Source organism: Hyla sarda, chromosome 1, assembly GCF_029499605.1.
Source record: "Hyla sarda isolate aHylSar1 chromosome 1, aHylSar1.hap1, whole genome shotgun sequence".
NCBI lineage: Eukaryota > Metazoa > Chordata > Amphibia > Anura > Hylidae > Hyla > Hyla sarda.
Window position 1 is genome coordinate 442329304 of NC_079189.1, and position 13080 is coordinate 442342383.

A 13080-nucleotide genomic window follows, 5' to 3' on the forward strand; every position below is an offset into this window, starting at 1 on the left:
TGTGGCTAGCTTTTTGTGAACTTGTATTTCCTGTTTTCAGTTTTCTTGTTTGCCTACAAATCCCATGATTCAATTTTCCTCCTTCCCACACATCAGCCACCCCACCCCTTGAAACATAAATGAGCTGCAGACCTGTGGTTTTCACTCAGAGCGCCTTCAGCTGTTGCATTACTTGCAGATTGCTCTCTCCACCCATTGAAGCAGACAGGCTCCCTGTCATCAGCTGACTAGTGAGTCAGGTCTTGACCGCATTGCAAGCTGGGAAAAATCCGAAACAGCAGTCATTTTGTATGCTGTTAAAAATAAATATTGGGGAGAAAATCACATAAGAATTGTGAGAAAACCATCACACACAGGTAAAGACACTATATTATGAACTACACTAACTTTACAGCCCCTGTAGCATAGTAAAATAAAAAAAAAATCCGGGAATACTCCTTTAACCACATAGGGACCCAGGGCGTACAGGTACGCCTTCGGTCCCTGGTATCGATCAGCAGGCACCCCGTGCAAATGCCTAGGGGGGTCATTAGACCCCCCCCCCCCCCCCACGTTGGCGAGCGGTGCAAATCGCAAGTGAATTTACACTTTAGATTTGCGCCGATTCCGGGTCAAACGGGTCTATGGTGACCCTTTGACCCGGAATAGAAGGGGATCGTGGTTGTCCATGACACCCACGATCCCCCTGAAGGGATAGGGGTGAGGTGGCAGAGGTGCCACCCCTCCTATCCCTGCTATTGGTGGTCTAGACGCGACCACCAATAGCAGATCGGGGCGGGGGGGGCTTTACTTTCGCTTTCCCCGTTCTGCCCACCTACAATAGGCGGGGCAGGATGGGGAAACAACGGAGGACCGGGGGCGAAGTCCACTCACCCATCGGCGAAGGCAGCGGGCGACGATCGACGGCGGCTGCGGGGGGACGATAGGTGGAAGAAGAGGACAGCGATGCAGCTCCCTGGATCCTACGGAAGCCAGTGAGTTACTTAGCAACATCTGGAGGGCTACAGTCTGAGACCACTATAGTGGTCTCTAAACTGTAGCCCTCCAGATGTTGCAAAACTACAACTCCCAGCATTCCCAGAAAGCTGTTTAGGCATGCTGGGATTTGTAGTTTTGCAACAGCTGGAGGGCTTAAGTTTTAGACCACTGCACAGTGATCTCTATACTGTAGAACTCCAGATCTTGCAAAACTACAACTCCTAGCATGCCCACACAGCAGTTTGCTGCCTGGGCATGCTGGGATTTGGAGTTTTGCAACATCTGGAGGACCACAGTTTGGAGATCAATGTGCAGTGGTCTCTAAACTATAGCTCTCCAGATGTTGCAAAACTGCAAATCCCAGCATGCCCAAACAGCTGTCTCGGCATGCTGGGAGTTGTAGTTGCATACCTCCAGCTGTTGCATAACTACATCTCCCAGCATGCCCTTCGGTGATCAGCACATGCTTGGAGTTGAAGTTATGCAACAGCTGGAGGCACACTGGTTGGAAAATACTGAGTTAGGTAACTGAAGGTTTTCCAACCAGTGTGCCTCCAGCTGTTGCAAAAGTACAACTCCCAGCATGCACGGTCTGTCAGTACATGCTGGGAGTTGTAGTTTTGAAACAGCTGAAGGTTTGCTGCCCAAGGTGAACGTACAGGGTACATTCACATGGGCAGGTTTACAGTTCGTTTTCTGCTTCAAGTTTGGGCTGCTGCAAATTTTTCGCCGCAGCACAAACTCCTAGCGGTAAACTCACCGTAACCCGCCAGTGCGAATGTACCCTAAAAACACTACACTACACTAACACAAAATAAAGGGTAAAACACTACATATACACCCCCTTACACTGTCCCCCCTCCCCCCAATAAAAAATGAAAAATGTATCGTACGGCAGTGTTTCCAAAATCGAGCCTCCAGCTGTTGCAATACAACAACTCCTAGCATTTCCAGACGGCCACTGACTGTCCAGGCATGCTGGGAGAGTTTAGCAACAGCTGGAGGCACCCTGTTTGGGAATCACTGGCATAGAATACCCCTATGTCCACCCCTTTTCAATCCCTATGAAGTCCTCAAATGCGCATGGTGCTCTCTCACTGTGGAGCCCTGTCGTATTTCAAGGAAACAGTTTAGGGTCACATATGGGGTATTTCCGTACTCGGGAGAAATTGCACTACAAATATGGGGGGCTTTTTCTCCTTTTACCCCTTATGAAAAGGAAAAGTTGGGGTCTACACCAGCCTGTTAGTGTAAATTTTTTTTTCTTTTTTACACTAACACGCTGGTGTTGCCCCATACTTTTTATTTTCACAAGTGGTAAAAGCAAAAAAAGACCTCCAAATTTGTAACACAATTTCTCCTGAGTACGGAAATACCCCATATGTGGGTATAAAATGCTCTGCGGACGCACAACAAGGCTCAGGAGTGAGAGCGCACTATGTACATTTGAGGTCTAAATAGGTGATTTGCACAGGGGTGGCTGATTTTACAGCGGTTCTGACATAAACGCAAAAAATAAATACCCACATGTAACCCCATTTTGGAAACTACGCCCCTTACGAAACATAACAAGGGGTATAGTGAGCCTTAACTCCTCACAGGTGTTTGACAAATTTTCATTAAAGTTGGAAAAAAAATAGGGAAAATAGGAAAAAAAGCCCCCCAAAATTTGTAACCCCAATTCTTCTGAGTATATAAATACCCCATATGTGGATGTAAAGTGCTCTGCAGGTGAACTATAATGCTCAGAAGAGAAGGAGCGCCATTGGGATTTTGAAGAGAAAATTTGTCCGGAATTGAAGGCCACATGTGTTTTCAAAGCCCCCATAGCGCCAGAACAATGGACCCCCCCCAACATGTGACCCCATTTTGGAAACTACACCCCTCATGTAATGTAATAAGCATTTATGCCCCACAGGTGTCTGACAGATTTTTGGAACAGTGGTCCGTGAAAATGAAAATTTTTATTTTTAATTTGCACAACCCAATGTTCCAAAGATCTGTCAAACGCCAGTGGGGTGTAAATACTCACTGCACCACTTATTAAATTCTGTGAGGGGTGTAGTTTCCAAAATGGCATCACATGTGGGGGGGGGTCCACTGTTCTGGCACCACGGGGGGCTTTGTAAACGCACATGGCCCCCGACTTCCATTCCAAACAAATTCTCTTTCAAAAAGCTCAATGGCGCTCTTTTGAGCATTGTAGTTCGCCAGCAGAGCCCATGACGTCCACACATGGGGTATTTCCATACTCAAAAGAAATGGGGTTACAAATTTTGATGGTCATATTCTCCTATTACCTCTTGTAAAAATGTAAAATTTGGGAGAAAAAACTGCATTTTAGTGAAAAAAATTTTTTTTTCATTTACACATCCAACTTTCAAAAAAAGTCGTGAAATACCTGTGAGGTTTTATGGCTCCCTGTACCCCCTGTTACGTTCCTTAATGGGTGTAGTTTCCAAAATAGTATGCCATGTGTTTTGTTTTGCTGTTCTGGCACCCTAGGGGCTTCCTAAATGCGACATGCCCCCCAAACGTCATTTCAGCAAAATTTGCTTTCCAAAAGCTAAATGTGACTCCTTCTCTTCTGAGCATTGTAGTTCGCTCGCAGAGCATTTTACGTCCTAACATGGGGTATTTATATACTCAGAAGAGATGGGGTTACAAATTTTGGGGGGCATTTCCTCCCATTACCCTTTGTAAAAATGATACATTTGGGGATAAATCTGCACTTTAGTGAAATAAAACATTTTATCATTTACACATCCGACTTTGACGAAAAATCGTTGAACACTTGTGGGTTGTTAAGGCTCACTGGACCCCTTGTTACGTGCCTTGAGGGGTGTAGTTTCCAAAATGGTATGCCATGTGGGGGTTCTCTGCTGTTCTGACACCATAGGGGCTTCCTAAATGTGACATGCCCCCCAAAAACCATTTCAGCAAAATTCACTCTCCTAAATCCCATTGTCGCTCCTTCCCTTCTGAGCCCTTTATTGCACCCGCCGAACACTTTACATCCCCATATGAGGTATTTCCTTACTTGAGAGAAATTGGGTTACAAATTTTGGGGGGATTTTTCATCTATTACACCTTGTAAAAATTCAAAAACTGGGTCTACAAGAACAAGCGAGTGTAAAAAATTAAGATTTTGAATTTCCTCCTTCACTTTGCTGCTATTCCTGTGAAACACCTAAAGGGTTAACAAACTTTTTGAATGTCATTTTGAATACTTTGAGGGGTGCAGTTTTTATAATGGGGTCATTTATGGGGTATTTTTAATAAGAAGGCCCTTCAAATCCACTTCAAAACTGAAGTGGTCCCTGAAAAATCTCAATTTTGAAACTGTTGTGAAAAATTGGAAAATTGCTGCTGAACTTTGAAGCCCTCTGATGTCTTCCAAAAGTAAAAACATGTACACTTTATGATGAAAATATAAAGTAGACATATTTTATATGTGAATCAAAATATAATTTATTTGGAATGTCTGTTTTCCTTAGAAGCAGAGAGCTTCAAAGTTTGAAAAATGCTAAATTTTTAATTTTTTCATCAAATTTTGGAATTTTTCACGAAGAAATGATTCAAGTATCGACGAAAATTTACCACTAACATAAAGTAGAATATGTCACGAAAAAACATTCTCGGAATCAGAATGAAAGGTAAAAGTATCCCAGAGTTATTAATGCTTAAAGTGACAGTGGTCAGATGTGCAAACAATGGCCGGGTCCTTAAGATATAAATGGGCTGGGTCCTTAAGGGGTTGAGGACCTTTGAGTTAGTCACATGATAATGTGTTCACATGATGTGTTTGTTACCCATGTTTGCTAACCAGGTGACCTGCAACTTGACCTATGGGCTTCTGGCTCTGCCCCCCTTTATAAGAGAGGCAGCCATTACAATCTCTCTTGATCCTGAGGCACAGCAAAGACCAGATGTCTCAGAGCTAGTGTCCAGCACATCTGGAGACCTCAAGCGTCAAGTCTTCTATGTCTGCTGTCACTACCTACAGTCAAGTCTATTATAGTCAGTGTGGCTGTCCTAAAGTCACTACAAGTCCCAACAAGCTGCGAGGTCCTTCTGTGTTGCTGGCCACCTCTTTGGGATCCTGGCCAGCTGTAAAGACTATTTCCATCTGTCTACCTCAGTAAAGCTACCGTTAACCCTAACCTGGTCTTGGACTATTATTGCCCTGCCTAAACTTGGGATAGCTGTACTACCGTTTGGGTGGTTACTGGGAAAACCACGCCCTGGTGTCACAAACATTTAGGGGTTATTAACACCTTGCCCCTGGGCTACAATATCTGCCCCATACATCTCACCATCGCACCCCTAGACACCACAGTGATTAGTACCAAAATTATATGATGAGCGATTATCCAGAAAAGATGTTTGAGGATTATGGGTTCATTAACAGCCAGTGATAAACAGGTTATATAGATTTAATTGCTCTGGAGAAGACACAGACAGCGCGTGTGCAGTAAGACTCGAGACTCTGGTGTTAGTAGTTTGCGCTGTATGCATGTGCACAGCCGCACAGTTATCCAGCACTCTGTGTGTATGTGCACATCGATTAAGCGCTCTGATGCGATCGCGGAGTAGATAATCATGTGAGCCGGACCCATCACATGACCCAGGCAGAGCAGCTGACACTGGGTGAGTATAGTTAGCGCATGCCTGGTATGATGTCCACGGATGTTTACAGCATCCTAGCAGGGCATTGGCTTATGAATGGATCATTTCTATTTGCGGTGAGTTAAGGAGGATCACCGGTGGTGGGTGACATCACTGTACATTCCAATTATAGATTGGATTATAGAGGGAGGTCTAATGATGGTGGACTATGGTTGGCTACGAACTGCATTGATCTGTATGAGGAATCTAAAGATTTCTCCTAAAAGTCCCCTAAGGGAAAATAATTATTCACCAAAAAATGGTACAAGTATCTACGACATTTACCACTATCATAAAGTAGAATATGTCACGAAAAAACTCTCTCGGAATCAAATAAGTCATAAGTTAAAGCATCCCAGAGTTATTATTGCTTAAAAGGACCGAGGTCAGATTTGCAAACAATGGCCTGGTCCTTAAAGGGGTACTCCGGCCCTAAGACATCTTATCCTCTATCCAAAGGATAGGGAAGGTGTCTGATCGTGGGGGTCCAGCCGCTGGGGTCCCCCGCAATCTCGCAAGCAGCACCCACCTGTGTCTGCTGCACAGAGCGATGATCGCTCCATGTCTGAAGGGTCACGACTACGGGGCCGGAGTATCGGGGACAGAGGGCCCAGCAGCGGGACTTCTTTATGTCTCCTCTATGTTGGCATCATAAAGTTGACATGTGTTTACTTTTTGAACACATTAGAGGGCTTCAAAGTTAAGCAGCAATTTTCCAATTTTTCACGAAAATTTCAAAATTGGAATTTTTCAGGGACCAGTACAGTTTTTAAGTGAATTTGAGGGTCTTTATGTTAGAAGTACTCCATGGACCCCATTATGAAAACTGCATCCCTCAAAGTATTCATAATGACATTCAGAAAGTTTGTTAACCCTTTAGGTGTTTCACAGGAAAAGCAGCAAAGTGAAGGAGAAAATTTTAAATCTTAATTTTTTACACTAACATGTTCTTGTAGACCAATTTTTCCCCCTCATTTTTACAAGGGGTAAAAGGAGAAAAGTCCACAAAATTTGTAACCTAATTTGTTGCCTCATTTGTGGATGTAAAGTGCGAGTGCACTACAGGGCTCAGAAGGGAAGGCACGACAATGGAATTTTGGAGAGCGAATTTTGCTGAAATTGTTTTTGGGCGGCATGTCACATTTAGGATGCCCCTATAATTCCAGAACAGCAAAAAATAAAAACACATGGCACACTATTTTGGAAACTACACACCTCCCTATAGTATAGTGTAGTGTTTTTAGGGTACTTACATGGGTGGGGGTTCACAGCGAGTTTCCCACTGGGAGTTTGAGCTGCAGCGGAAAATTTGCCGCAGCTCAAACTTGAAGCGGGAAACTCGCAGTAAACCCCTGCCTATGTGAATGGGGGGCAAACCTTCAGCTGTTGCAAAACTACAACTCCCAACATACAATGACAGACTGCATGCTGGGAATTGTAGTTATGCAACAGCTGGAGGCACACTGGTTGGGAAACACTGAGTTAGGTAACAGACTACTGCAGTGTATCCGCATCAGTGTACCTCAAGCTGTTGCAAAACTAGAACTCCCAGCAAGCATGGTCTGTCAGGGCATGCTGGGAGTTGTAGTTTTGCCACAGCTGGAGGCACACGGGTTGGGAAGTACTGAGTTAGGAAACAGACCCTAACTCGGTGTTTCTCAACCAGTGTGCCTCCAGTTGTTGCAAAACTACAACTCCCAGCATGCACTGACAGCTGAAGGGCATGCTGGGAGTTGTAGTTATGCAACAACGGGAGGAGAACAGTTTGGAGACCACTGTGTAGTGGTCTCCAAACTGTGCCCTTCTAAATGTTGCAAACCTACAACACCCAGCATGCCAAGACTGTCCAGGCATGCTGGGAGTTGTAGTTTTGCAACTCCTAGAAGGCAACAGTGAAGATCACTTACCAGCGATCTTCACTGCTGTGGTCCTCACCCCGCCCCACGTGTTCCAGCATGCCTGCTGCCACCGCCAGTCCTCCGACCCCCCCCCCCCCCCCCCCCGCCTCGCTTGTCCTTGCAGCCATCTTCCCGGACTTCCATGGACAAGCAGAGCAGGGGATCTCAACTTTAACCCTTCACTCCTGACCAGCCATACACAGGGGATAGGAGGTGCTGACACCCCTGCCACCTCACTTTTGTCCTTCAGGGTGATCACTGCTGTCTCTGACAGCACCGATCACCCTGATTTTCCAGGCAATTGGGTCACCAGAGATCTGATCAGCTGGAAAAGCCGTGATTCAGAATTGATCAGTGAGTCAGAATTGATCCCCCTAGGCAATATGCCGGGATGGCTGCTGATAGATATCAGCTGTCATCCCATTCCGATCACCGCCCCTGTGCGGCGGTGAACGGAAATGCCAAGGGCGTATAGGTACCAGGGGGCAAGGGCGTCATCATACGGCCACCCAGGTCATTTATCCCGCATCAAGGACGCTATCTTAGGGTCTGAGTGAGTGGTCCCCACTGGACCGGGCATCTTATTTTCTACACTAACTGGCGGCTTTGTACCACAGCTGCATATCTTGGTTTAATTTCTTTCCTACATTTGTATCCCCTGATGAACCCCTCATAGCTCCTACTATCTATTTTGGAGGGGGGGGGAAACACGTAGGGATTAATTACGTTGTAATTGTGTATGCTGACACAGCTTATTTACTGTAGGAATTTTTGCTTCATTAAGGGAAGAATTGAGCCCTATAACATTTATCTGAGCTCTTTCTTCACCTATTGATATTTTTTCACTTTGAGGACCTATTATCTTATATCAAATAATATTAAAAGTTACGTTTTAAGCAAGCTAACTATTGCCCTTCTGTGATACAATGGAGTATTTTTAAAAGAAAAAACAGCTCTAAGGGGACTAAGTGCCCTCTCTTTCAGATTGTTATTTAGCAACAATTTTTCTCTGGGGATTTTATGGATTCTGTTGTGAGCCTGAGTTATAACTTTTCTGGGGTATCCCCTATCAACTAAGCGATTGGACAACTCCTCTACCTGTTGATCGAATACATCGGATTGCTATTGATGTGCTTTAAGCACACCATTTGACTATATGGGATTCCGTTCTTTGTTTGTGGTGTATGTGTAACGAATTATAGTGTAAATATGCATTCCTAGCCGTGCTTTTCCTGAAACCTGAAGTCTGAATCTGACCATCAACTATATTGATCATGACATCTAGAAATTCTAGGGAGTGACCCCAAAGACAGCTGTAAAAAGCATGTTCATATCATTCACATTATTGAGGTATATGATGAATTCCCAGAACTGGTCCGGGATTCCTGACCAAACCTCGAGAATATCATCTACATACCTCAAAATTAATTGAATATGATGCAGAAAAGGGTTAAGAGATGTAAAAATATAGTTATGCCCAAAAATGCTCAGAAATATATTGGCATAAACGCAAGAGACTGGGGACTCCATCGCGGTCCCCAGTAGTTGCCTATACCACTCAATTTCCGTCTAAAAGAAGACTTTGCTTTTGTCTCATTTGAGGAGGATTGGTTTAAGGGTGTCAGAAAGCTCAACCTAAAAAAGTTTTTTTCTGTGTTACAAAAGCAGCCTAAAAATCTAAATAAAAATCTAAATGTTGCACCAGTACGAGAAGGGGAGGTACACTGCTCTATAAGCCCTTTGGGCTTTCTGCCGAGTAGAGGGATGGAGCCCCAAGATTACGTGGTCACTAGAAAGTTAACTGAGTTGATGGAGGAAGGAGAAAGTTGGCAAGATGTAATGATAGAACAGGACGAACAAACACAATGCTTCAAAGGGGGAAATCCATCAATGTTTAACCCTCCAATTGCCCCAGGGAGTCCTCTCGATTTATTTTATGTCTGTAGAGAAATTAGAGCCCTGCTGGCAGGAACATCTCTCTTTAAAAGTACAGTCAGCATTGGACTGGCTAGCTAATAGAGAAGATATCACAGTCTACAAAGCAGACAAATGGGGAGCTACCGTGTTATGGTGGACCGAAGATTACAACAATGAAATTAATAAACAACTTAATAATGACTCTGTATACGAAAAGTTGAAATCGGATCCTACCGGTAAAAGAACTGCGGTCTTCAAAGTGAGGATTCCTTTTTCAACGTTTTTTCTTAAAAGGTTCCAAACTTTCTCAACAATTTTACCGGTAGGATCTGATTTCAACTTTTCATATACGGAGTCATTATTAAGTTGTTTATTAATTTCATTGTTGTAATCTTTGGTCCACCAAAACACGGTGGCTCGCCCTTTGTCTGCTTTGGAGACTGTGATATCTTCTCTATTATCTAGCCAGTCCAATGCTGACTGTACTTTTGAAGAGATGTTCCTGCCAGCCTTGGGATATAGCAGGGCTCTAATTTCTCTACAGACAATGCTATAAAATAAATCGAGGGGACTCCCTGGGGCAATTGGAGGGTTAAACATTGATGGATTTCCCCCTTTGAAGCATCGTGTTTGTTCGTTCTGTTCTATCAATACATCTTGCCAACTTTCTCCTTCCTCCATTAACTCAGTTAACTCTCTACTCCATCCCTCTACTCGGCAGTCCCTCTACTCTCCTGGACAGCCTGTGGTACAACAAGGTGTTGGTGGATGGAGCGAGACATGATGTCACAGATGTGCTCAATCGGATTCAGGTCTGGGGAATAGGCAGGCCAGTCCATAGCATCAATGGCTTACTCTTGCAGGAACTGCTGACACACTCCAGCCACATGAGATCTAGCATTGTCTTGCATTAGGAGGAACCCAGGGCCGCACCAGCATATGGTCTCACAAGGGGTCTAAGGATCTCATCTTCGTACCTAATGGCAGTCAGGCTACCTCTAGCAAGCACATGGAGGGCTGTGCGGCCTCCCAAATAAATGCCACCCCACACCATTACTGACCCACCGCCAAACGGGTCATGCTGGAGGATGTTGCAGGCAGCAGAATGTTCTCCACAGCGTCTCCAGACTCTGTCACGTCTGTCACATGTGCTCAGTGTGAACCTGCTTTCATCTGTGAAGAGCACAGGGCGCTAGTGGCGAATTTGCCAATCTTGGTGTTCTCTGGCAAATGCCAAATGTCCTGCACGGTGTTGGGCTGTAAGCACAACCCCCACCTGTGGATGTCGGGCCCTCATACCACCCTCATGGGTGCACAAAAGCAGAGGTAGCGGGTCCTGCTGCTGGATTGTTGCCCTCCTACGGCCTCCTTCACGTCTCCTGATGTAATAGTCTGTCTCCTGGTAGCGCCTCCATGCCCTGGGGACACTACGCTGACAGACACAGTAAACTTTCTTGCCACAGCTCGCATTGATGTGCCATCCTGGAGGGCTCATTTTTTGCGCCGTGATCTGTACTTTCTATTGATACCATATTTGCTTATATCGAACTTTTAATCCATTTTGGACTTTTTTTTATTTTTACGTTCACCGTACGGTATCATTAACATGTTATTTTAATAGTTCAGATATTTACGCATGCGGCGATACCAAATATGTATATAAAATATTTTTTTAAACACTTTTTGGGGGTGAAATAGGGAAAATGGGACAATTTACGTTTTTATTGGGGGAGGGGGTTTTTCAAATTTATTTTTCTTTATTTTTTTACTTTTTTTAAGTTTATTTTTACACTTTAATAGCCCCCATAGGGGACCATTTATAGCAATCACTCGATTGCTAATACTGTTCAGTGCTATGTATAGGAAATAGCACTGATCAGCATTTTCGGTCATCTTCTGCTGTGGTCTGCGAGAAGGCAGATCAGAGCAGAAGACGCCGGGAAGGCAGCAGAGCCAGGTGAGGGGACCTCCGTCTGCCGTTCTGGACGATTGGATCGTCGCGGCAGCCCTGCGGGCGATCCTATCATCCATTTTAGTGACCGCGATGCTGCAGATGCCGTGATCTGTATTGATCAAGGCATCTGAGGTGTTAATGGTGGACATCCGCAGGATCGCGGATGTCCGCCATTACGGACGGGTCCCTGGCTGCAATCAGCAGCCGGGACCTGCCGCGCATGATCCGGGCATCGCTCCAATGCTCGCGGTTATGCTTAGGACATAAATGTACGTCCTGGTGCATTAAGTACCACCTCACCAGGACGTACATTTACGTCATGTGTCGTTAAGGGGTTAAAGTCAATGGGGCTTGATTTCTGTAGAATTCATGTGGAATGCAGGCAAATTCTGTGCAGAATCTGCACAAACTTGACTATTTAATTAAATAAAGTCTATCTTTTACTTTTAAAAATCCGCAAACATTCCGCACAAATTCTGCATGAATCCACAAATTATTAAAAACTGCAGAATTCTGCATAGAACCAATGCGGATCAAGAATTAGCACACAAATGCAGAATTTCTGTTGTCACACCCCCTCCCATAAGCTTGCACTGAGGGGCGGAGCGGGATGTCACACGGGGGAGTAGGCGTGACGTCACACGCTGCTGGCCCTGTGGTCGCCAGTAATCAGACCCGGAATGAACATGTTCCAGGGACTGATTTTAACCCCTTAAGACCAAGGACGTACCGGTCGGCTAAAAGTGAAAGTTCCCGGCTAGCTCAGTCGGGCTGTTCGGGATAGCCGCGGCTAATCGCGGCATCCCGAACAGCTGACAGGACAGCGGGAGGGCCCCTTCCTGCCTCCTCGCTGTCCGATCGCCGAATGACTGCTCAGTGCCTGAGATCCAGGCATGAGCAGTCATCCGGCAGAATCGTTGATCACTGGTTTCTTATGAGAAACCAGTGATCAACATAGAAGATCAGTGTGTGCAGTGTTATAGGTCCCTATGGGACCTATAACACTGCAAAAAAAAAGTGAAAAAAAAAAGTGAATAAAGATCATTTAACTCCTCCCCTATTAAAAGTTTGAATCACCCCCCTTTTCCAATAAAAAAAAGAACACAGTGTAAATAAAAATAAACATATGTGGTATCACCGCGTGCGGAAATGTCCGAATTATAAAAATATATCATTAATTAAACCGCTCGGTCAATGGCGTGCGCGCAAAAAAATTCCAAAGTCCAAAATAGTGCATTTTTGGTCACTTTTTATATCATTTAAAAATGAATAAAAAGTGATCAATAAGTCCTATCAATGCAAAAATGGTACCGTTAAAAACTTCAGATCACGGCGCAAAAAATGAGCGCTCATACCGCCCCATACACGGAAAAATAAAAAAGTTATAGGGGTCAGAAGATGACAATTTTAAACGTATTAATTTTCCTGCATGTAGTTATGATTTTTTCCAGAAGTCCGACAAAATCAAACCTATATAAGTAGGGTATCATTTTAATTGTATGGACCTACAGAATACATATCAGGTGTCATTTTTACCGAAAAATGTACTACGTAGAAACGGAAGCCCCCAAAAGTTACAAAACAGCGTTTTTTTTTCAATTTTGTCGCACAATGATTTTTTTTCCCGCTTCACCATAGATTTTTGGGCAAAATGACTGACGTCAT